This window comes from Sciurus vulgaris (genome assembly GCF_902686455.1).
Source record: "Sciurus vulgaris genome assembly, chromosome: 9".
Taxonomy (NCBI): Eukaryota; Metazoa; Chordata; class Mammalia; order Rodentia; family Sciuridae; genus Sciurus; species Sciurus vulgaris.
Window position 1 is genome coordinate 50,979,927 of NC_136469.1, and position 25,873 is coordinate 51,005,799.

Consider the following 25,873-nt stretch of genomic DNA (forward strand, 5'->3'; position numbering starts at 1 on the left):
CCCACCCCTCCCACCCCTCTTTACCCTCTATACAGTAGTTCCTTCCTCCATACTTGCCCCCCTCCCTAACCCTAACTCTAACCCTTCCCTCCCCCCCATTATGTGTCATCCTCCACTTATCAGCGATATCATTCGTCCTTTGGCTTTTTGAGATCGGCCTATCTCACTTAGCATGATATTCTCCAATTTCATCCATTTGCCTGCAAATGTCATAATTTTATCATTCTTTATGGCTGAGTAATATTCCATTGTATATATATACCACAGTTTCTTTATCCACTCATCAATTGAAGGGCATCTACGTTCCACAGTCTGGCTATTGTGAATTGAGCAGCTATGAACAATGATGTGGCTGTATCTCTGTAGTATGCAGATTTTAAGTCCTTTGGGTATAGGCCAAGGAGTGGGATAGCTGGGTCAAATGGTGGTTCCATTCCAAGTTTTCTAAGGAATCTCCACACTGCTTTCCAGAGTGGCTGCACTAATTTGCAGCCCCACCAGCAGTGTATGAGTGTACCTTTCTCCCCACATCCTCGCCAACACCTGTTGTTGCTCGTATTCTTGATAATCGCCATTCTAATTGGGGTGAGATGGAATCTTAGGGTGGTTTTGATTTGCATTTCTCTTATTACTAGAGATGTTGAACATTTTTCCATATGTTTGTTGATTGCTTGTAGATCTTCTTCTGTGAAGTGTCTATTCATTTCCTTAGCCCATTTGTTGACTGGACTATTTGAATTCTTGGAGTAGAGTTTTTTGAGTTCTTTATAGATTCTGGAGATTAGTGCTCTATCTGAAGTATGAGTGGCAAAGATATTCTCCCACTCTGTAGGCTCTTTCTTCGCATTGCTGATAGTTTCCTTTGCTGAGAGAAAGCTTTTTAGTTTGAATCTATCCCAGTGGTTGATTCTAGCTTTTATTTCTTGTGCTATGGGAGTCCTGTTAAGGAAGTCTGGTCCTAGACCAACAAGGTGAAGATTTGGACCTACTCTTTCTTCTATAATCTGCAGGGTCTCTGGTCTGATTCCGAGGTCCTTAATCCATTTTGAGTTTAGTTTCGTGCATGGTGAGAGATATGGGTTTAGTTTCATTCTGTTGCATATGGATTTCCAATTCTCCCAGCACCATTTGTTGAAGAGGCTATCTTTTCTCCATTGCATATTTTTGGCCCCTTTGTCTAGTATGAGAAAATTGTATTTATTTGGGTTTGTGTCCGTGTCCTCTATTCTGTACCATTGATCTACCTTTCTATTTTGGTACCAATACCATGCCGTTTTTGTTACTATTGCTTTGTAGTAGAGTTGAAGATCTGGTATTGCAATACCCCCTGTTTCACTCTTCCTGCGAAGGATTGCTTTAGCTATTCTGGGTTTCTTATTCTTCCAGATGAATTTCATAATTGCTTGCTCTATTTCTGTAAGGTACATAATTGGGATTTTAATTGGAATAGCATTGAATTTGTATAGCACTTTAGGTAGTATGGCCATTTTGACAATATTAATTCTTCCTATCCAAGAACATGGAAGATCTTTCCATCTTCTAAGGTGTTCTTTAATTTCTTTCTTTAGTGTTGTATAGTTCTCATTGTAGAGGTCTTTCACCTCTTTTGTGAGATTGATTCCCAAGTATTTTATTTTTTTCGAGGCTATTGTGAATGGGGTAGTTTTCCTAATTTCTCTTTCTGAAGATTCATCACTTATGTATAAAAATGCGTTGGATTTATGGGCATTGATCTTGTAACCTGCTACTTTACTGAAATCACTTATGAGTTCTAAGAGTTTTCTGGTGGAATTTCCAGGTTCCTCTAAATATATAATCATGTCATCAGCGAACAGGGATAGTTTGAGTTCTTCTTTTCCAATTCGTATCCCTTTAATTTCTTTGGTTTGTCTAATTGCTCTGGCCAGAGTCTCAAGAACGATGTTGAATAGAAGTGGTGAAAGAGGGCATCCCTGCCTTGTTCCAGTTTTTAGGGGGAATGCTTTCAGTTTTTCACCATTTAGAATGATATTAGCCATGGGCTTAGCATAAATGGCCTTTACAATGTTAAGGAATGTTCCCACTATCCCTATTTTTTCTAGTGTTTTGAGCATGAAGGGGTGCTGTATTTTATCAAATGCTTTTTCTGCATCTATTGAAATAATCATGTGATTCTTGACTTTAAGTCTATTAATATGGTGAATTACGTTGATTGATTTCCTGATGTTGAACCAACCTTGCATCCCTGGGATGAAACCCACTTGATCATGGTGCACTATCTTTTTAATATGTTTTTGTATGCGATTTGCTAAAATTTTGTTGAGAATTTTTGCGTCGATGTTCATTAAGGATATTGGTCTGAAATTTTCTTTCCTTGATGAGTCTCTGTCTGGTTTAGGTATCAGTGTGATATTGGCTTCATAGAATGAGTTTGGGAGGGTTCCCTCCTCTTCTATTTTGTGGAATACTTTGAGAAGTATTGGAATGAGCTCTTCCTTAAAGGTTTTGTAGAACTCGGCTGAGAACCCATCTGGTCCCGGACTTTTCTTTGTTGGTAGGCTTTTGATGACTTCTTCTATTTCAGTACTTGAAATTGGTCTATTTAAATTGTTTATGTCCTCCTCATTCAGTTTAGGCAATTCATATGTCTCTAGAAACCTGTTGATGTCTTCGAAATTTTCTATTTTGTTGGAGTATAGATTTTCAAAATAGCTTCTAATTATGTTTTGTATTTCCATCCTGTCTGTTGTGATATTTCCTTGTTCATTCCGAATTTTAGTGATTTGGGTTTTCTCTCGTCTTCTCTTTGTTAGTGTGGCTAAAGGTTTATCAATTTTGTTTATTTTTTCGAAGAACCAACTATTTATTTTGTCAATTTTTTGTATTGTTTCTTTTGTTTCAATTTCATTGATTTCAGCTCTGAGTTTAACTATTTCCTGTCTTCTACTACTTTTGGTGCTGTTCTGTTCTTCTTTTTCTAAGGCTTTGAGCTGTAGTGTTAGGTTGTTTATTTGTTGAGTTTTACTTCTTTTATTAAATGCGCTCCATGAAATAAATTTCCCTCTAAGTACTGCTTTCATAGTGTCCCAGAGATTTTGATATGATGTTTCTTTGTTCTCATTTACCTCTAAGAATTTTTTAATTTCCTTCCTAATATCTTCTGTTATCCATTCATCATATAATAGCATATTGTTTAATCTCCAGATGTTGGAATAGTTTCTGTGTTTTACTCTTTCATTTATTTCTAACTTCAATCCATTATGATCTGATAGAATACATGCTAGTGTCTCTATCTTCTTGTATTTGCTAACATTAGCTTTGTGGCATAATATATGGTCTATTTTAGAGAAGGATCCATGTGCTGCTGAGAAGAAAGTGTATTCACTTTTGGTTGGATGGTATATTCTATAAATGTCCGTTAAGTCTAAATTATTGATTGTGTTGTTGAGATCTATGGTTTCTTTGTTCAATTTTTGTCTGGAAGATCTGTCCAGTGGTGAGAGCGGCGTGTTAAAATCACCTAGTATTATTGTGTTGTGGTCTATTTGGTTTCTGAAATTGAGAAGGATTTGTTTGACATACATAGATGAGCCACTGTTTGGGGCATAGATGTTTATGATTGTTATATCTTGCTGATTTATGCTTCCCTTAAGCAGTATGAAATGACCTTCTTTATCCCTTCTGACTAACTTTGGCTTGAAGTCCACATTATCGGAAATGAGGATGGATACTCCAGCTTTTTTGCTGAGTCCATGTGCATGGTATGTTTTTCCCCATCCTTTCACCTTTAATCTATGGGTATCTTTTTCTATGAGGTGAGTCTCTTGCAGGCAACATATTGTTGGATCTTTCTTTTTAATCCAGTCTGCCAGTCTATGTCTTTTGATTGATGAATTCAGGCCATTAACATTCAGGGTTATTATAGAGAAATGATTTGGTTTCCCAGTCATTTGGTTCATTTTTAAAATTTTGTTTATTTATTTGTTTGACACAACTTGTTTCCTCCTTTATTTGACAATTCCTTTAGGATAATTCCTCCCTTTGCTGATTTGCTTCTTTGTTTTTCATCTCTTCCTCATGGAATATTTTGTTGAGAATGTTCTGTAATGCTGGCTTTCTTTTTGTAAATTCTTTTAGCTTTTGTTTATCATGGAAGGATTTTATTTCATCGTCAAATTTGAAGGTAAGTTTTGCTGGGTATAAGATTCTTGGTTGGCATCCATTTTCTTTCAGGGCTTGAAAAATGTTGTTCCAGGACCTTCTAGCTTTTAGGGTCTGGATTGAAAAATCTGCTGATATGCGTATTGGTTTCCCCCTGAATGTAATTTGGTTCTTTTCTCTCACAGCCTTTAAAATTCTGTCTTTATTTTGTATGTTAGGTATTTTCATTATAATGTGCCTTGGTGTGGGTCTGTTGTAATTTTGTGTATTTGGAGTCCTGTAAGCCTCTTGAACTTGATTTTCCATTTCATTCTTCAGATTTGGGAAATTTTCTGATATTATTTCATTGAATAAATTGTTCATTCCTTTGGCTTGTTTCTCTAGACCTTCCTCAATCCCAATAATTCTTAAATTTGGCCTTTTCATGATATCCCATAGTTCTTGTAGATTCTGTTCATGATTTCTTACCATCTTCTCTGTTTGTTCAACTTTGTTTTCAAGGTTAAATATTTTGTCTTCAATGTCTGAGGTTCTGTCTTCCAGGTGTTCTATCCTATTGGATATGCTTTCTATGGAGTTCTTAATTTGGTTTATTGTTTCCTTCATGTCAAGGATTTCTGTTTGGTTTTTTTTCAATATCTCTAACTCTTTATTGAAATGATCTTTTGCTTCCTGTATTTGCTCTTTTAACTGTCGATTGGTGCGATCATTCAATGCTTGCATTTGCTCTTTCATCTCATCGTTTGCTTCTCTGATCATTTTAATTATGTACATTCTGAACTCCTTTTCTGTCATTTCTTCTGCCATGCTGTCATTGGGTTTTATTGATGTAACATCTAGATTTGTTTGCAGCATTTTCTTTCCTTGTTTTCTCATATTGTTCAGATATCAGTGGACCGCTGAGATATTGCAGATTTCCTCTGTTGATTTACAATGTCCCTGAAGATTTCTATATATATCCCCCCTTAGCCTTCAGTAGGCTGAAGTCTTGGAGGAAGTTGATAATGCGGTGCTCCACAAGGAAGCTGCCTCTCTAGGAGTGGTGGCCTTCAGGTGGGGTATATTCCCTGCTAGTGGGCAGAGGTGCCTCCACTTGTTGACCAATGGTCATCCAAAGGGGACCTAGGCTGTGGGCTGAGGCAAGGCCTGTTTGGGCCTGTGTCTCTGGTTTTACCGTCCTTGTGGGGAAACCTCACCAGGCAGGGAAGACTCACCCGGTGGGGAGGTCTCGCTGGTCAGTTTCCTCCTAGAGGTTCCCCTCAATTTACAGCTACTGCCTGGGCTGGGCTGCCTTCCTCTGCAAAGTTTCCAGGGGCCCGGCCCTACCTCCTGGGCCTGGGAGCCTCACCCTTCGCAGATGAATCTCCTTAGGCTGCCTTCCTCGGAGAATTTGCCCATATGCCTGGAACCTTCGCTCCGCCCTAAGCCTGTCTCTGTGCGGCTCTTCCACCCAGAAGCCTCCTAGATCCTGGGACCCTGTTCTGCACCTAATCGCCTGGCTGCGTGGCCCCTCCTCTGAGCAGCCACCTGTGGCCCCGAACAATCGCTCTGAGTCCCAGAGACCCGCCACAGGCCTCTTCCTCCAGACAGCCGCCCAGTATGCCGGTGCGGTCACTAGGAGTCCAAGAAACTCACTTCGTGCCTCCTCCTCCCACCAACCACCCGTAGCCCGGGGCAATCAATCACTCCGAGTCGAAGTGACCCTCCCCGTTCCTCCTCCTTCTCCAGATAACCCCCCGGGTGTTCAGGAGCAGTCCCTCTGAGTGGCTCTGAATCCACGTGACCCGCTGCACGGGTCCTCTGGGCAACCGCCCGGAGCTCTGGTGCGTCCACTCAAGACCAAGCGTCCCACCACGCTTCTCCTCCAGGCAGCCCACCTGTGTTCAGGAGCTGTCACTTTAAGACCAAACAACTCACCACTCGCCTTCTCCTCTGAGCAGCCGCCTGGAGCGCTAATGCAGTCACTGCGAGTCCAAAGGACCCGCCGCGCTCCTTCTCCTCCTTCTCCTACTCCTCCGGGCAGGCCCCGGGGTTCAGAAGTGGTCAGAGTCCAAACAGCTCGCCACGCAGCCCCTTCTCTGGCAACCGCCTGTAGCTCTGGTGTAGTCACCCGAATCCAAGCGGCCGCTCCTCTTCCTCCTCGTCCTCAGGGCCGGCCCCGGTGTTCAGAAGCGTCGTTCTGATTCCAAACAGTTCGCCGCGCAGCTTCTCCTCTGGCAACCGCCTGCAGCTCTGGTGCAGTCTCTCCGAATCCAAGTGGCCACGCTCCTCTCCTCCTCCTCCTCAGGGCAGGCCCCGGTGTCCTGAGTCCACACAGTTCTCCCCGCCACTCCTCCCCCGGGCAGCCGCCGGAGCCCCAGTGGCTGCTCCGAGTCCCAGCGCTGTGCCGAGCGGCCTCCTCTATGGCGCTCCCAGCTATCCGAGTTCACTGCTCCAGCGGGGGGAGGGGCGTCTCGCCGGCAGTTCTACTTCACAAAGTTTCCTGCGTTCCGGGACCCCCGTCCCATCCGGGATGCCCCCCCAGGGGGTGAGAGTCACCCGGCTGCTTTGAGTTGGTCCCAAGCGTCCCAATATCTCCTCTCTTGAATCCTGAGTCCTGGAGCAACACGAAATGCAGCCACCCTCTAGGCCGCCATCTTGAAAACCCCCTATTATTTTATTTTTATTTGTTTATTTACTTATTGGTGATGCCAGGGATTGAACCCAGGGGTGCTTTACCAATGGGTTACACCCCCAGTCTTTTTGTTATTTTGATACAGGTTCTCACTAAGTGACTGAGGCTGCCTAGAATGTTCGATCCTCCTGTCTGAGCTTCCTGAGTCCCTGGGATTACAAGGATGTGCTACTGCACTGGGTTTGTCTTCTAAATTTTCTAGACTTAAACAAGGTATTCATTATAAATTTTTCTCATGGGCTGGAGATGTGGTTTAGAACTGTAAAAATAAAAAGTTTTCCTCATTGAAAGGGTACAACGGTAAAGGCCGACTGGGCTAAACCATCCAAGGATCCTCAGGATACATGGGACTGAAGCCATGCTTCTAAGGACTCCTCTTTTGCCCCCTAATCCCTGTCAGATGAGAATTGTTTCTGGTATGCAAATTTTGAATACTGATATAAAGATGAGGTCATTAACTGTAAGAGGATGGAAAGTAGGTAGAGGGAGTTGGTGGAATGCAGAACTTACACTGTTAAGAGAGTGAGTGAAGGGATCTGGGGACAGAATGAAAGGAATGGGGATATGGGGATATGGATAAGGGAAGCCCAGGAACAAGAAGTGATAAAAGAGGGCAGAATACTTCCATTAGGTCCTTGGGCACTTTGAGCATTGCCTGGGCCCCACCCTGGCATTGAACCCTGTCCTGTCATTTATTCACTGGTTCATTCATTCATTGATTCAACAGATATTTATTATGCACCTATCACATAGCTTCTTCTCCTCATGGGTAAATATAAATGACTAAACTGGATTATCAGGCTGCTCCATGTAATGACTGATTTTGGGCAGGCCCTTTTACCTCCATGCCTTAATTTATTAATTGATAAAATGAGTATGTTGTAGTACTTACCTCCTAGGCAATAGGATTGAATTAATACATATGAAGAGCTAGGAAGTGTGCCTGGCAAATGATAAATTCTCACTAAATGTCAGCTGCCTTTCATTACTAATAAAAGACTATTCGAGTGTCTAACTAGGAATGCTATGTTTGGAAGACTATGGTTTCTTTCCATCATCCGTCCGCCAGCACAAACACTCTAGTTCAAGATCACATGATTCATAGTTGCCTCAGCTTTCCCAGACATCAAAATGTCAGAGCGCAGTCCTTCCCTTACGTGCCTTGTGGAAGATCCCCCTGCTTTGCCTCATTCTCATTCCCCACCCTCATTTCCACAGCTCTTGTTCAGAGGATGCCTTCTGCTTCCATACTTCTCCTGCCCTCTGTACAGTGAAGCGTCCTTACCTCTCCAACACCAGCGATTGCAGTTTAAAAAGCCCCAATAGAAAGTGCCTGCTAGATTTTCTTTTCTTTTCCTGTCAGTCTCATTTTTTTTCTAATGTGACTTTCTGTTCTTAAAATCTATGATACAAGTTTAAAATGGCTGGTTCATCTAAAGGTGATTAATAGACTTTAATTCATTCTTATGCCCCAAATGGATGACTCTCACAGGACTCAACACAAGGTTTACTTGTATCTGAGCTACGTCTACAATTTTCTTCAAATCTCCCTGTCTCCATTTGCCCACCATAGAGAATGGAAATCTCATCAAATTCCTGCCGACCTCACAAGGGTATTATAAAGGTTAATGAGGCAATTTCCCAGCAGTTCCTTGAGTGCCGAGAGTGTATGAATATTATTATTGCAAGATTATTGAGGACTTTCAATGGTTATAAAATAGTAGACATTCTCCTCAGGCCATTAGATAAGAATTCTTAATTTTTAATTTTTCAGATTTTGGTGCATTCAATTTCTTTGCTCTTTAGAGTTTTGTTCAGCATTTTGTTGATATTTTGATGAAATGGAATTCTGAAAAATTCATGTAAATTAGAATATATACCTACATGTATTTATACATATTTTGGTGTATCCTTACATTCATATATCACATGAGTGGTTTTACATATAATTTTAAAAAATTCAATTTCTTCTAAGACATCCCCAACAAATGTTATGCTACCTAAGCTGACATCTTTCCATTTAACAACTGGATTCTTTTTATAAACTTCGTAAGTGGGAAAGAGTCCCTCCTTGTGCCAGGAAAAGGCTGTGTCATGATGTCTCTCCTTCCTGAAATGTCCAGCCCTTCCTCTATTCTCGCTGAACAATCTTGCTTTCCTGCTTTGCTGAGGAAATTGAAGGAATCGGAAGAGAACTTCCGCAATCGTTCATCACCATGTATTCTGCCGTCGCTCCTCCCTCTGTGGATGGATGAACCATCTGTGCTCCTCTGTTGCCTGCATTGGGAATGCACCAGCAATCTTTTTGTCACTTGTATCATCCAATTTTCTCTCTTTACTCAAGTATTCCCCTCAGCATACAATTATGTTGTTAATTTCCTCATCTGAAAATAACTTTCAAATCCTGCTTGTCCCTCCAGCTAACACTCATCTCTCTCCATCCCTGTTCTGCACAAGTCCTTGAAAGTATTGCATACCCACTGATCTTTTCTCTCTCCTCCAGTCCATCTCAAATGAATTACATCCAAGTTTCCTCCTGCACCACTCCTCTGAAGCAGCTAAAGTCACTATCAACCCTTATACTGCTCAACCTGGTCATCACTTTTCAGTTCTCAGCTACCCAACCTAGCAGGGGCCTGGGGCACAATGGATCACTCTTTCCTCCCTAAATACTTTCTTCCCTTGGTTTTCAGGAAATTACACTTGCTCGTGTTTCCTTCTAATCTTCTGTTTATTCTCAGTCTCTCTTGTTGGTTCCACTTCAAAATACATCACTTCTAGCCCCACCTCAGTGCCCCTTGCCTTGTCTAAGTTCCTATCATCTCTCACCTACATTATTGCATCGTTGCCTCATAACTGATCTCCCTGCTACTGCTCTTTCAAGATATTCTCACCATAACAGCCAAATTAATGCTATTAAACCATAAGTCAAGGTGAGTTGTTCTGCTCAAATACTCCAATAGTCTCCCATTCCATTTGAAGTAAAACCCAGTTGTTACCATGTCCAATATGATGTGATCCCAGTTCTCTAACTGGTAGTGAAGAGTCTTCACTACTCCCTCCCCTGGTTCACTCAGCTCCAGCCACCACTGGCCTCCTCACCAATCCTTGCAAGCACTAGGCCCACATTAACCCCTGGGTCTTTGTACTTGCTCTTCCTATTCTTTTTCCAAACAGCTCCCAGCCAGCTCCCTCACTTCCTTCATTTCATTACCAAGAAGTTGCTTTTCCAGTTAAGACCTTCATTGGCCACTCTACCAAACATTGCAACCTGCTCTCTTCCTCAATTCAAATCCTCCTTTTCTATTTTTTTCCTTAGCTTTTCTCATATGTATTCATGTTCCACTCTTGTTTATTATCAGTCTTCACACTAGAATGTGAGTTTCATGAAGATAAGAGGTTTTTTTTGTTAGTTTTGCTGTTTTATCCAGTGCCTAGAATTCTGTCTGGAAAAGGTTAAGCACTCGATATAACTATTTGCTAAATCAATCAGTGAATAAATGAAACAAATAAGATTATTCTAATTGTCATATTAGTAAAAAAATATAATTGGAATCAAAGTAACTCTTTGCTGTGATTTAGGTCATCTATGTGGACTATAGGTTTCTAATGTTACCAAAGCACCTGGCTGCATGACCCTCACCCCAACTCTTCAGCATCCTTCACTGACAACATCCTTGCCTGCAGATGCTTAGGGTATGATCAGAGAGTTCTGATTCTCCACCAGGAGTCTGTCCATCTCATCAACAGAGGCAATAGGGTTTTAAGGTTACCAGATCTCATTGGTTTTGCTTTTTAGTTTTGTTTCCAAATCCAACTGGTGATCATTTCTATCCAGACTTCATTAAACTCTTCAGGAACTGGCTGTATAATTGATCATCTGCTCCTACAGTTTGGTTCTCAGTGTCAGCCTGAGCATAAACATTTAAATAATATCATTCATCATTCAACGAACGTTTGGAGAGCTACAAGTTTCTGGTCATAGTGTGCAAAAATAAAAAGGCCCAGGACTTGCCTTTAAGGAGAACAAAGTCTAGAGGGGGAGAGAGAACTGTAGACTGATTCAACACATGGTAAACCTATCACAGTATGAAATTAGTGCAGCCACTCTGGAAAGCAGTGTGGAGATTCCTTAGAAAACTTGGAATGGACCCTCCATTTGACCCAGCTATCCCACTCCTCGGCCTATACCCAAAGGACTTAAAATCAGCATACTATAGAGATACAGCCAATCAATTCACAATAGCCAGACTATGGAACCAACCTAGATGCCCTTCAATTGATGAATGGACAAAGAAACTGTGGTATACATATACAATGGAATATTTCTCAGCTATAAAGAATAATAAAATTATGGCATTTGCAGGCAAATGGATGAAATTGGAGAATATCATGTTAAGTGAGATAAGCCAATCTCAAAAATACAAAAGACGAATGATCTCACTGATAAGTGGATGATGACACATAATGGGGGGTGGGAGGGGGGCAAGAATGGAGGAAGGAGGGACTGTATAGAGGGAAAAGAGAGGTGGGGGGGAAGGAAAAAAAATAACAGAATGAATCAAACATCATTACTCTATGTAAACATATGAATATGCAAATGGTATGCTGTTACTCCATGTACAAACAGAAACAACATGTATCCCATTTGTTTACAATAAAAATAAATTAAAAAAAAAAAAAAAGTAAAAGCATGGGCACAGTGTCCTGGCCAAGCTTGTGCTTCCTATGGGACACCAACAGACCCAGGCAAGAGCAGAGACAGTCACCGTCAGTTCAGCCTTCCCAGTCCTGCAAATGGACTCAGCCATTTCCTTCTTTCCTGGCTGAAGTGATTGATTATCATGACATCGTGGAGACAGCCTGGACTGGACAGTTCTGCAAGCCAGGTGTGAGGCTGCCCGGTACCAGGCGCCAGCATCCTGGTGCCTTTCCTTACCGCTGGGTCAGGACGCCGTTGAACCAGTTGATCTGAGGGGGTGACCAGGTGCTAACCAGCTGTTCCTCTGGCCTCAGTGACTTTGTGTTGCTAGTTCTCCTTCAACTCTGTGCCATATTTTATCAGCCCTACTCTGCGCCTCTCACGAAGAATTCCCTGTCAAATAAAACCAGGTTCTTTCCCTACAAGCTCGCCATTCAGTGGGAACGCAAACAATAAACGCTTGGCCAGTGCGCGGGCAGCAACGGAGAAGATGCAGCCCTTGCCCAGGTCAGCCTCTGCTGCTGACCCAGCTGGCATGGATGGTGCAGCCTGATGGCGACCCCATTCCTGGGCCCTGCTGCTCCCTTTCTGAGGGCTTTCTCCTCCACTCTCCCCTTCCAGCCTCCTGCTCGGAGGCCTTCCCCGGCCCCTGAGCTTTGGCTCAAGGCACACTTGATTTGCAGTCTTTTTGGAGGGGACCCTTAAAAAAAAAAAACAAAAAACCTAGTGATGGGCAAAGGGTTATGGGAACACTGAGCAGAGAAGTATGTCTGAAGGATGACAAGATGCTTTCTGGAAAGGAAAAGTCCAGTACAGTCAGAACAACTTCAGGGGTTTCTCCCTACACTCGATGTTCCCTGCCTTACCCAATACTACACAAAATAAGAGGCACTTACTGCTTGTCTAGTGCTCTGGAGTTCTAATTTAAAAACCCTTGGTGGGTAGCCAGGCAGAATGGTGCGCCCTATAACCCAGCAACTTGGGAGGCTGAGACAGTAGTTTCAGCCCAGGTAATTTAGGAATATCCTGTCTCAAAATATAAAATAAAAAGAGCTTGGGGTGTAACTCATTGGCAGAATGCCCCTGGGTTCCTTCAAAACAAAACAAACAAAAAATACTTTAGTATTTAAAAATTTTTAATGTGCATCTTTATTGCATTTGATCCAACCTCAGGAATTCCCCCATGGTGATCATCAGCCTGGATAAAACTGGATCCAAACTGGCTACCTGATAGGTTTGCCACTTGAACTCACAGTCTGTTAGAACTGAGACTTCAGAGAGCATCTTTGTCCAAACTCAACCCTCCACAGTACTGAGGAAGCCAAGGCCCTGATAGGGTAACTGTCTTCCCCAAGTGTGCACAGTGACTTACATCTCTCAACAGGACTTAATTGGAAGACAAGTCAAGTGAATGTGTCCACTTGTGCAACTTAATTACAGCATAACCCAAGCCAGTCTTCCTTCCTTCCAGACTTGAAATCAACAACATTGTACTATCTTATTCCCTCCTCTACCTGCACTGTTTTGATAAAAGAGACCTACATAGCCAGGAGAAACCAGTGTCAAGAGTCTGCCCTAGACATTCAACCACATCTAAAATAGTCCTTGTGTCACTCCAACTTTTTATTTCTTTTTTTTTTTAATTTCATACTGGGTATCAAACCCAGAGGTGCTCTACCACTGAACTGTATCTCCAGTCCAATTTTATTTGGGGACAGGATCCCACTAAGTTGCTGTGGGTCTTGCTAACTTGCTGAAGCTAGTCTTGAATTTATAATCCTCCTGCCTCAGGCTCCTGAGCTGTTGGGATCACAGGTGTGCGCCACCAGGCCCAGCTCAAGCTTTGCTTTTAAAGAGGTTCCAGAGCAGCTTTGGGAATAATGAATCAAACACTAAACCTGTCTTTGCTGAAGTACTAAAATTTTTCACACCCCAGCATTGAAGACTTTTTCAGATTCTTCTTTGAACCAGACTCCCCAGAGTTTGTCCTGATACAGAGCAAGAAAAATGGAAAAAATGACACCATCTCTGCTCAGTCCATGTCTTCCCCATGTGGCCATTATTCTATATTGTAAATGTTGATAGTCAGGCATGGTCCATCATCATCCAGGGTGGACATTTGGCTCGTGCAGCTTTTATGTTCATGTTGCCTCGATTAACATACAACAGGGAAATAAGGAAGCCCTCTTGTCAGTCGAACCAGTCACTTGGGACACCAGGCAGACTGGTCTTCCAACAGCTCCTGAGGCTGGGTCATCTAGTCATCTGCCCTGTTATCACCACCATTCCCACTACTCTGCCTGCTTCTGAAGCTTTCTTTCTTTTCTTGTTTCCTTTCTTTTCTTTTCTTTCTTTCTTTTTTAATGTTCTACCTGCTTTTCTTGTTGCTATCAACCAATACTTTTTTTTAAATGTGGTTACTACTGAATGTAGTGGTACACATCTATAATCCCAGAGACTTGGGAGGCTAAGGCAGGAGGATTGCAAGCTCAAGGCCAGCCTCAGAAACTTAGCAAGGTCCTATCTCAGATGAAACAGGGTTAAGGATATGGTTCAGAGGTCAGAGACCACGGAGTTCAATCTCCAGTAATATAAATGCACACATATACATGTATATATAATTTTTATATAATGTATATACACATCCCAACTATATACATAACCATTTATATAATTATATATATAAATTTCATTTTTTTAACAGTTAAATGTTTGTTTCATTTTTGATAGTCTTGATATAAGGCAGCCTGAATGGCTGCCTTGGGCTCAGGGAGTCTCCACAAATGGTTGGAGATCAGAGCAGCTGAGCCGCAGAATTCAGAACATGGAGACCTAGACATAAAGAACTGCCTGTGGCCTTTCTCTTAGAAGCAGGCCATGTCATGAGCAGGCCAAATGGCCTGTCTAGTACACACAGTTTCACACTCTTTGATCTCTTTGAAGCCTTCCATAAAAAATATCCTTCAAAAACATCATATAGAGGAAAGTTCAAGAACTATGAACATGGGTGAAGTAAGCAAAGTTCCTATCTGTTTTAGTTTTGTTTTGTTTTTGGTAATAGGATTTGAACCCAGGGGTGCTTACCCACTGAGCTATCTCCCTAGCCCTTTGTTTCATCTTCTGAGACATGATCTCTCTAAGTTGCTGAGGCTAGCCTCCAACTTAGGATCCTCCTGCCTCAGCCTCCAAGTGGCTGGGTTAGTTTATTTTCTTAAAACCCAGGCTTGAAGTATCCAACTTATGAAATTCTTTGAAAGATTTAAAAGTGTTACATGCAAGGCCAAACACCCAGTCATAACCTGATGCAAATGATCCTTCCCTACCTATGAGGTCTATCATCACACAAGTCAAACCTTTTGAGGTCAGTTCCTCCTTAGCTAAGTGGCTGGTTCTTGGACTTTGATTAGGGGGAGCCACAATAACATCCAAAGTTTGTTGAAAGCTTCATCAGTGTTAGTCCCCTTAATCACCATTTCCTTACCGTGATTCATTTTCCTTCATACCAATTATCTATCTGACATCATATATTTTTTGTTCAGTTATATCTTCCACTCTGGAACATAATCTCCATGAGGACAAGAATTAGTCATTCATTGTTAAATTACCAGCATCTGAAAGAGCACTTGACAGTAAGTAGATTCTTTAAATATTTGCTGAATAAATAAACATAATCTGCCCCCCACATGACCTGTGACACAAATACTACTATTACCCTCTGTTTCAGGGAGGGAAACATCAAGAGTGGTCAAGTAAATTGCCCAATTCACTCAGCCAAGTCAGTGGCGAAGGGCAGATTCAAGCTCATACTCGCCTGACCATCCTGTTTTGTCGCTGGGCTCTACCGCCTCCCAGCACACTGTTCAGGTGCTTAAGAAAAAAGCCTTCCTTTCAGCCCCTGCAGATGTGAATCTGATTCAGACCTGGTTGAAATTAAAAGAAAAGAAAGAACTGTTCCCTCTGGAACTTATGCTATCTATAATCACCAGCAGCAAATTTTATCCCACCAACCTCTGCCAGAAGGGGTAATAGTATGGCAGTCACTGTAGACAAAACCAGACCTGGTCAAGGCCCTCATCCAAGGGGAAACCCTAGAACCTCAGCTAACAAGATGAATACCAGCATCTCAAAGCTTAGGTGGATGGTCCTTCACATGCTGTTGGTGTTGGGATCTGGAAGAGGGACGTGTCCTGAGTGAAGGGGGTCAGGATCATTCCACTTGTAGCCTGTTGAAACTGCCACACGAAGCTTGTCTCAGGGGAAGATCCTTCGCCTATAGCTAAGCCAACAGAAGAGTGTCAAGGAACACAAAGGGTGGGAGGCCAGGACCATGAGCAGTGATACTTTTTGTTACAAGTAAATACATTAAAAGTATAGCGTGCCTGGGTGGGGCAGGGGGGTAGTGAAGGAGAGTATGGGACTCTGTACTTTTCACTCAGTTTTTCTGTAAACCTAAAATTGTTCTTAAAAAATCAAGTATATTAGTTTAAAAAGAATACACTGAACCCCAGGCTCAGTGGCTTACCCCTGTATTCCCAGGGACTTGAGAGGCTGAAGCAGCAGAATCTCAAGTTCAAGGCCAGCCTGGGCAACTCAGTGAGATCCTGTCTCAAAACAAAAAATAAATAGGACCGAGGATGTAGCTCAGTGGTAGAGTGCCCCTGGATTCAATTCCCAGTACCACAAAAAATAAGTGTGAAAAAAAGTAAGCAAGTAATAAAACTTGCACAGCACTCTCAAGGAAAAAGTCCTAATAAGGGAAATACAATAAGCATGCACTCACTCACAAACTAAAACTCTAGTGCTAGTACTTAAGAGAGGGAAAGGGGTTCCCATTCTACCTACCTGGTTAGCATTATGCTAATGGAAACAGTCTTAAGATTTGCAATACAATTCCAACCTTACAGTGCCCCTGACACTTGACACACAGAATAAATTCTCTTACATTGTCTTACATGTTGTGGGATTGCGAAGAAAGTAGAAAAACTAATTTTCTTCTTGAATAGGACACAGATGTATTCAAGCATACTATTGTAAATGAAATACAAAAATGTGGGTAGGAAAGAAACAGGGGGTTGTGATGATGGGCATTAGAAGTGCAGTGAGGATAGTCTTGGAGAATATTTTACATGAACTACATTAACTACCTGAGATGGAAAAAATAGAAATATTGGAATGAAATTGGGTCATTTGCAGAAACTCTACAAATTTTGAAAGGCTTTGAAATAGATGTATTGTGATGCATTATAACTTTATATTACTGACTCTTGGCCAAAGTTAATGTCATTAACTAGACTTTATAAATAGTTTGCATGACAATGAATACAGCAAGAAATAAGAAAAAATAATAACCATATAGGTGGGTGCAGTCATTGAATATAAATTTCATCTCATTTCAGTAGGTGAAAAAGCAGATGTGAAACTCTCTAAGAAGCTAATTCATTTTATATATTGAAAGATTGAAAGATGATAAAAACCTGAGATTATATGCCTACAATATCAACAAAGGGATATATATATATATGTATATGTATATGTATGTGTATGTGTGTGTATTAAAAGAAATTCACTTAATGCCCCCATGACTACACACACACATATACATAGAAAGGCACCCCACCACGTGCCACCCTGTATCTTCTTGCTAGGTATGTGAGGTATGCAAAGCCATGACTGATTTTTTACCTTTGCAGCAAGCAAAACTGACATAAAATCCCTTTCCAAAAAAATTTGCTTACCACTTACCATAAAAGCAGCACATTCCCCAAGATCTTTGTTTCCCGGCTGCCACACAAACTACTTATGTGTACAACATCTACCTTGACCCTGTGAAACTTAGAGGGTGTTGTTGGGAAACCAAGGCCAGTAAGAAATTCATGCTGCTTGCTCTGCTGTAACAAAGTCCTTTGTCTCTGACCCAGAGGCTCATGCCTTCTGCCAGTATCCATGAAACAGTAACAGGCCAGCTTATTAGCTTGCAAACAGGGTAAAATTCCAGACCCTGACACTATTAGTTTTGGAAGAACTTAACCAAGTTATAAAATACAACAAAGTCCAAACAGTGACAAAAGTCAATGTCCCTAGCAATTTGCTAAATGTTCATTGACACAAATGACATAAACGGTGGACAAATTAATCAAGAACTTATTTGCTATATGAAATAACATCCATATGACATATAGATACCAAATGAAGACCTTTTAGCAACACCTGTACTGTGACTGGTTTTTCTGGTACATGAATGTGTGTGCATAGTCCTGATTTCTGCTAGCAATCACTATTCATCAATCAACTAGGTATCAAATGAGGCAACTCATGTTTGAAAATAACTCAAACATGATTATGAGTCTTATGGCTGAGCGGTCAACCAAAGATGCACAAAACAATGAGAAGATTTGGAGACATTTTCCCAGAAGATCCCCTGGCAGACCTGAGAAGTTTCAACTGATAAAATTATTTCTGTGGTTCTATTCCTCAGCTTTATAAGATCAGAAATACAATTTTGTATGCACATACTTAAGTCTGAGGATGTGACCAAATTTATAAGATTCAACAAATCTTATAAATCTTAACAATGTTACCAAACTTATAAGATTCTATTTGTAAATCTCAATTCTAATCTATTAAGAATAAGTGTCAGGCTCAAAATTCTGAGGTAGCCTTTCGATTATTCACTCTAGGTCTAACTGATTGAATCAAAGTGGGGATCTAATGTGAGAATAAACAGAGCAGGAGGTCTGGCTTGAAAAGATAAATTGGACAATTAGAAGCATCAATACAGCAAGTCTATGTCTGGGTCACCCGAAGCTGCAGCTTCTCATAGAAACTACAAGGAAGTTAGGGGCATAAGTGTATAGATGTAATCAGAGATGTAAGGAGTTAAAGTCCGTTCAAGTTATAAGAAGGAAGGAACTATGGGGAAAAAAAGAAACTGAGTTAAAAAGTTATCAAATAGGGAAGATGTTTGGTAAGAAACAATAATGCTAAGCCTGGGATGTTCATAACAAATTAGCCTTATTTATTTATTTATTTATTGGTACTGGTGATTGAAACGGGGGTGCTCAACCATTGGGCAAATCATCAACCCCATTTTAAATTTTGAGACAGAATCTTACTATATTGGGCAGATTAGCCTGGAATTCACAAACCTCCTGCCTCAGACTCCCACATTGCTGGGATTACAGGCCTGAGCCACCACATCTGACCAAATCAGCTAACTCTTATATGTATTTTCCTAAGAGGTTACATGCATTCATGCACTGGATATTTATTGAGCATGCATTGTGCCCCAGATACTATTCTATATCTTACCTTCATGGAGCTTATATTCTAATCTCGATAAACAAAATAAATGACTAGATAATATAGTATATTGGAGAGTATGAGTGCTATGGAGAAAAAAGCAAGGAATATAGGTGGAAGTAGTAATTTTTAATGGAAGTGAATGCCTCATTGAGAAATAATCTCTGGACACAGACTTAGAGAAGGGAAGAGAATGAGCCATTTAGGTAGAGCCATCTAGGCAAGGCCCTGAGGAGAGTGTGATTGTTGCATTTGATGGATAGGTAGGAAAGCAGTGTGGACAAAGTAAATTAGATGGAATCAAAGAATAGGGGGTGCAAGGCATGGTGGTGCATACCTGTAATACCAGTGACTCAGGAGACTAAGGCAGGAAGATCACACATTCATGGCCAGTCTCAGCAATTTAGCAAGGTAAGCAACTTACTAAAACTCTGTCTCAAAATAAAAAAAATAAAAAGGGGTGGGATGTGGCTCAGTGGTTAAGCACCCCTACATTCAATTTCTACTACAGGTGAGGAAGGCTAATTACCTCAACTATAGGAATCATTATTTAATAAGGGGGCTTTCATATTCCATTTGTCTAAGTTCATAAGTAACTTACTTTATTGCTTTATTTTATTACTTTATTGAAGACGTGAACCATCTACATGAGCGAATTATTTGATTTATGCCTGAATTTATTAAATGAGCGAATTATTTGATTTATGCCTGAATTTATTAAAATGAAATGTAGAGGCTACACTATGAAAACTAACTAAGGTATATACATGTAATCTATATATAATTTAGGTAGAATTAAATGAACATTCTTTCAAAGGAAAATTGTATGAAAACATACTTTTCTAAATGCCAATGAAACAAGGCTGTTAAATAGCCTTAATTAGTACTAAGTGGAGCAACGTATACCTGTATTTTGTAAACTTCATAGCATTCTTTGAAAATTATTTCTGCATAAGTCCCCAAACAAATATGAAGACATATATATGTATATAACACACACACACACACACACATATATATATACATATTATATGCTAAGCACTGTGCATGTTTCTCAAATGCAAAGTCAACTGAGACTAAACTGACAAAATACATTAAGAGCTACAACATAGGAGTGTAAATACAAAGCTCAAAGTATGGTGCCGACAATTTTGTAAAAAATTAAATAACAGAATCAGACCTTGAACTTAAGAACTTTCCAATTGAATTAACTTTTTAAAAAATAAATACTAAAATTACTATTCCTTTGAAGTTGATAAGAACATGTTCCTGGAAGTCTCCATGGTGGTTAAGGGCAGAAGCTCTAGATCTAGACTACAGGCCTCTCACCTACTGTCTGTGCAACCTTTGGGGAGTGCCTTAACTTCTCTGATCCTCAGTTTCCTCATTTAAGAAATGGACTTAATAGTACTATCATACCATTTTTGAGAGGATGCAGGGAGTTAATGTATAAGAAATTCCTGGAACAATGTCTGACGTATAGTGTGCTCTCAATGAATTTTAGTTGTTGTTATTACCCATATTTTCTGCAATGACAAAACTTTTCAACAGTAAGAGAATCTCAAGGAGAAGAATTAAAGTGTTAAAAGTTCCACAGAGCTGAGTGAAGTCTTATGACTCAGCACTTTCCTCTCCCTTGTTTACCCATGTCTGTTCAGAAAACTGATTAACATGCTCAGAGGAAGAGATCCAAAATGAATTGGAAAGGTAAATAACCAACCTTCTTGAAACAATTTCCTTACTAAAGTTTTACTTTGGTAACAACCAGGTTATGTGACATTTTCCCAGGGGGCTTGTGGGGTCACAAAAGAGAAAGCATATCTGCCTGCATCTGCTAACACTAAAAGACACAGAAGGACAGCTGACAATCTGCCTTTACTCATCAAAGTGCTGGCCAGTCATGGCCCACGATGGAGGACATGCCACCATGTGGTCCAGATATATGATGAGAGTGTTGTGACCACCTGCATAGGTTACTCAACATCTGGTCACCTCAGTGAAGGGACGTTTACACCAGGTGGGGAACATGACTTGTCCAAAGGGATACATTCAAATTTAGTGAATGGAAGAACTCCGAGAAGCTATTTAAATGTTTGACAAATATGCCATAATGAATCCCACTGTTATGTATAATTGTAATGCACTAAAAAAAATAAATGTTTGACTTCTCTTTTGCTTGCCGAAGCAGTTTGAGTGGTACTGCCAGTTTAAGTGCAGCTCTTGTGACAGCTGCTTGCAATGCTAAAGTACAACATAACCATCACCTTTTAATTGCATGTGGCTGCTTATAAAATAATTATAATTGACCCTGAAGAACCATAAGAGAGTGTTGAGAAACTCAAAGAGAAAATGAAGCTTCAGGAACATCTGGACTTTTCTACTCCCTATTTTGAAACATCATTTAATTGTACCTAAGGGTTTAAAAAGACAGTATTAGTATCCAATTATAGGTGCAATTATTATCAATTTGTGTATATTTGAGAAGTGTTACACATTACATTGCTTCTGTCCTTGTTATGATCACAAAGCCTCAATAAGGTACTTCTTCCAATCTCTGAGGCCTTGGCAGGCCTTTGAAAGCCTCGGAAGAGCAGACTTATCAGCCCCCTCACACAAGAGTCTTATACTGCTGAGGCCACTTAATGCCAGGGTTCAAATCATGACAACTAGCACTGGGAAATGTCCTGGTCATCGCCTAATTTGATATTCCTCAGGGAAAGGTTTCTTCCTGGTAAAAATGGTAAGCATTCCTTGGAAACTTTTACCACATGTACAAACAATTATTTGTGATGGGCCTAAGAATCAAATTGCACAAATGCGAAGCAGCGGCATGATTACGCCCAGGGCAATGCCTGACACATTACAGTGAGCAATCAACCAATTACTTCTTACCATTAATAAATAACTGACAGTCATCATTCAAGGAAACTTCTGAACTCAAGGACTATTAGATTATCAAGAGCACCATCTGCTGGTCAAGTAAAATTCATCTGTAGCCCTGTAGATGGTGATGAGAAAACTCAGGTATCAGAAAACCAGAAAAGATTAAAAGGAGTATCAAAGATGAACGGGGCATTAGAAATCATCTGATCCAATCCATCTATTTTACAAATGAAGAAGCTTATTACAATACTAACATATTTCCAGTCAGAAGAAATGGAGGAAGTCAAATAATTTATCAAAATTATAGTTTACATAGCATTACAGTTCACATCTGAAAAATACTGACGTGACATAATGAGAATGAAATTTTATAAGATGAAAGCAATCCTCGTACTGAAGACATTTTTGGCTTAAAATTGACACCCACTCTTCTTAACGAAAAAGGTGATATAGGATTTTGGACATGGAATCAAACTAATGGAGTTTTCCCCAGTGATCTGTTTACTTCTTTGGTTTAGTATCCTTCAACCTTTACAGAGTCATAATATTCCACCACAAGGATGGAAGATCACCTACTAAAGCATCATGGCAGGCACATAGTAGGAACACCAAAATTGGAGGAGGAAGGATGGCTGTGCTGTTACTATCATGAATACTGCAGACTAACACTAGCTTTCCTGTGTGCCTAATACCAGGACTCAGCAGAGAAGTGAGGGAATGTGGAGGTTTATTCAGCCATAAATAAAAATGAAATTATATCATTTGCAGGAAAATGGATGGAGACCATTATGTTAAGCAAAATAAGTCAAACTCAGATCAAGGATTGAATGTTTTCTGTCATATGTGGAAGCTAGAGAGGAAAAAGGACAAAAAAGGTATGTGATGATTGATGATCTTGGGAAAAATCAAAGGGAGATCAGTAAAGGAAAGGGGACCAAGGGGTGGCAGGCAGGGAGGGAAGTAGTGGGGAACAATATTGGCCAAATTATACCGTTACATTGTGTGCATACACAAATATGTAACAATAAATCTCATTATGTACAATTTTAATGCATGAATAAAAAAAGTAGAAAGAAAACTTCAGGGTCAAACTTAGCTTGTCACAGTATTTTGCCTACTATAGAAATAAAAACTTCAGCAAGAAAAGAGAGAGAGAGAGAGAGAGAGAGAGAACCGAGGTAATGTATGTGAAAGTTCTTTGTAAAATGAAAAATCTAACACAACTAGAAGTTACCATGAGTTACTTTGTGATATACCCAAAATTACAACTTTAATCATCAATTGAATAACAAAATCTTAAAAGGAAATGAGCATTTCTTAGAAAAACTTATTTAAAAAGCCAAGCATCCGTGTGCTAGAAAGACTGTTCTTAGCTCTTATCTCTTTTAAACTCAGCTCGGATATTGCACAATCCCTTCTTTAGTTCATTATCTTGTCTTACATCTCACTATATGCAGCTAGCAGACAGTTGAGGTGTTCTTTTTGCTAGAAAATCTCCTGTTGAATCTGTGAGTTCATTGGGGACTCTTTTTACCATGTTAACACAGGGAGCAGAGTTGGCAAACTGAAGTTCCCTTCTTTTGGCCTCCAAGGTTACTTTCCTCATTATCTTCAAGCCTCACCAGCAGTTCCCTCAAGGACTTTCCACTGTCCCTAATGGTCTTGTGGAATCCCGTCTGGTTTGCCATCTCCATCTCAAGACCATACAGTTTCCAGTTTCCACTGGTCCCAAAGACAAAGCAACATTATCATCACTACTATCTATTGTTGCATAAAACCCACCCCAAAACTCAGTGGCTGAAAATAACCACTTATTCCCAGCTCCCAAGTTTCTGCATGTAGGCTGAGGGGCTGGCTGGGCAGTTCTCCCTCTGGGAATCTCACGCACTCCGAGGGCAGCTGGGCTGGGTGTCCGCAAGGGCTCACTAGCAGGACTCACAGCTCAGCTGGTGTTGACAGGAGCAGCTACGCATGGTTTCTCATGTGGTTTGGGATTCTTATGATCTTGAAGCTGGGTTTTAAGAGGGCACATCCCAAGAGCCAGCATGCTAAGAGGCAGGAAGCAAAAGCTGCCAGGCCGGTTAAAAACTATTCAGCATTGGCACAATGTCACTCTTACCATTTTCTACTGATCAAAACAATCACAGGCAGGCCACATTTCAATGGTTAGAGAAATAATCTCCACTTATTGATGAAAAGTGGCAAGATTGCTTAGTATAAAATTTGGGTAAAAGCTATTGTTAACAACCATTTTTGGAAACTATAATCATCTCACTTAAAATGGTACAGACGGTGCTGGGGGCTCTGAATTACAGTCGATCCAACCTATTAACTTGGTCAGAACTTGAGTGCTGTGTTTAGACTGCTGTCAAGAGAACACTTTTTCTGAGGTGTCACAATTGCCAACATAAGCACTTACTGGCACGTGTGAAGGAAGGTTCATCCTCAACAGGAGGCATGTGAAGAAGTGAACTGTATGAAGGGGAGGTGGCCCATCCATTACCAAAGGCAGCTCCTTGGCCTTCAGTTCAGGGGTGGCGTCATACTGCTTAGAAACTATTTCCACCCTGCAATGGATAAAACATAAATCACAGAAACACTTTTTTAAGTAGACACAAAAATAAAAGCAGACATTCCATACTTCAACTCTATTTATCACACATGCCTGCGTGTGTACATTTCCACTAGCCCCATCCTCAAAGGAGAGCATGTAATATGCTTTAAATAAAAGGATGGATGTTAGGGAAAAATAACTACAGCTTAGTTTAAAACCAACATTTATGGAGCACCTAATATGTTCCAGAGACTGTGCTTTATCCCCTCAGAACATCCCTATGAGGTACATATTGTTATGTTCATTTTACTAAGAGGAAAATAAGGCCTAGAGAATATAAGTAACTTGCTGAAGGTGTCAAAGCTGGTAATTGAAGAACTTGAATGACCCCAAAGTCTGAGTGCCTATTAATTCATGGTGCTCGTTCAAATTCATAGTAACCACTGTAGAAACACTGATATAAACATAGCTTAGGAGAAATAGTCACTAAATCAGTCTAAGAATAAACAGTCCCAAAACAGTATGTATTCTCTTGGAGACATTATTTTTAATTAAAAAAAAAAAAACCTACAATACTGTTAGACCAGAGCAATCATAAAAGAACAAGTCTGAGACTGAAAAACAAAAAACTGAGAACCCTGAAGAAAAGGAGGCATGTGACAGGCTTTTAATTTTGGAAATGTTGGCTGCCATTAGTACAGTTAGAAGTGCTCAGTATAGATACAGGAATGGAACTGAAGCCAATGAACTAGGACAACAAAATAGGTTTCTAAAAACCAAGAGATCCGAAGATGGAATGGGCCACTCAAGAGGTAAGGAGGTTCTCATCACTGGTAGGGTCAACAGAAGTTAAAGGAGATCTTCATTTAGATAGTGTAATGAGGATTTGAATTTTCTAACCTACTTTATAATAAAAGTATATGAGCTAAATTTCATACACTTGATAACAACTGGAGCCTGTAAAGAGGTAGCCAGACCACTGGTTGCACTACAGCTGGGGGATGACTGAAGAGGAGGGAAGAGGTAGGTAAGAATGTGCCCTTAAAAAAAGTTGACTTTTTTTAACTCCTTCTATTGAAATATAATCAATAGTTTTAAAAAATGTACATCTTAAATGTATAATTTGATCAATGCTCACCTATGTGTATGCTCTGGAAGCACACTATAATCAAGACAATGAGTATATGATGTGGGATCTAGAAAAATAAAATTCAAAAGAGTTAAATGTTCGTTACCAGTTTGGGGAGTGGGGTATTTGAGATGTTGGTCAAAGGATACAAAATTTGTCAGGCACAGTGGTGCACATCTGTAATCTCAGCAACTGGAGGCTGAGACAGGAGGATTACAAGTTCAAAGTCAGCCTCTTGCAACTGAATGAGGCTCAGTAGTAGAGTGCCCCTGGATGCAATACCCAGTACAGGGGCTGGGGTGGGGGTGGGGATACAAAATTTCAATTTCAATATGAAGAATAAATTTAAGAGCTCTATTATCTATTGTATTCCATAGTAAATATGGTATATAACAATATATTGTATACTTGAAAATTTCTAAGTAGATTTTGTGTTCTTACCACAGGGAAAAAAGAAAGGAAACATAAGGGGATGTATACATTAGTTTGCTT

At 40.4% G+C, this 25,873-nt stretch overlaps 1 long non-coding RNA gene across 1 annotated transcript; it reads right to left on the minus strand.

Annotated features, from left to right (window-relative positions):
• Nucleotides 1-8,786: 8,786 nt before the first annotated feature.
• On the minus strand, nucleotides 8,787-24,619 carry LOC306669560. The gene is made up of 4 exons (XR_013766156.1): nucleotides 24,118-24,619; nucleotides 15,633-15,792; nucleotides 12,240-15,436; nucleotides 8,787-10,893 (listed from the first exon to the last, which is right to left on the minus strand). It is a non-coding gene; the product is annotated as an uncharacterized lncRNA (long non-coding RNA).
• Nucleotides 24,620-25,873: the final 1,254 nt, after the last annotated feature.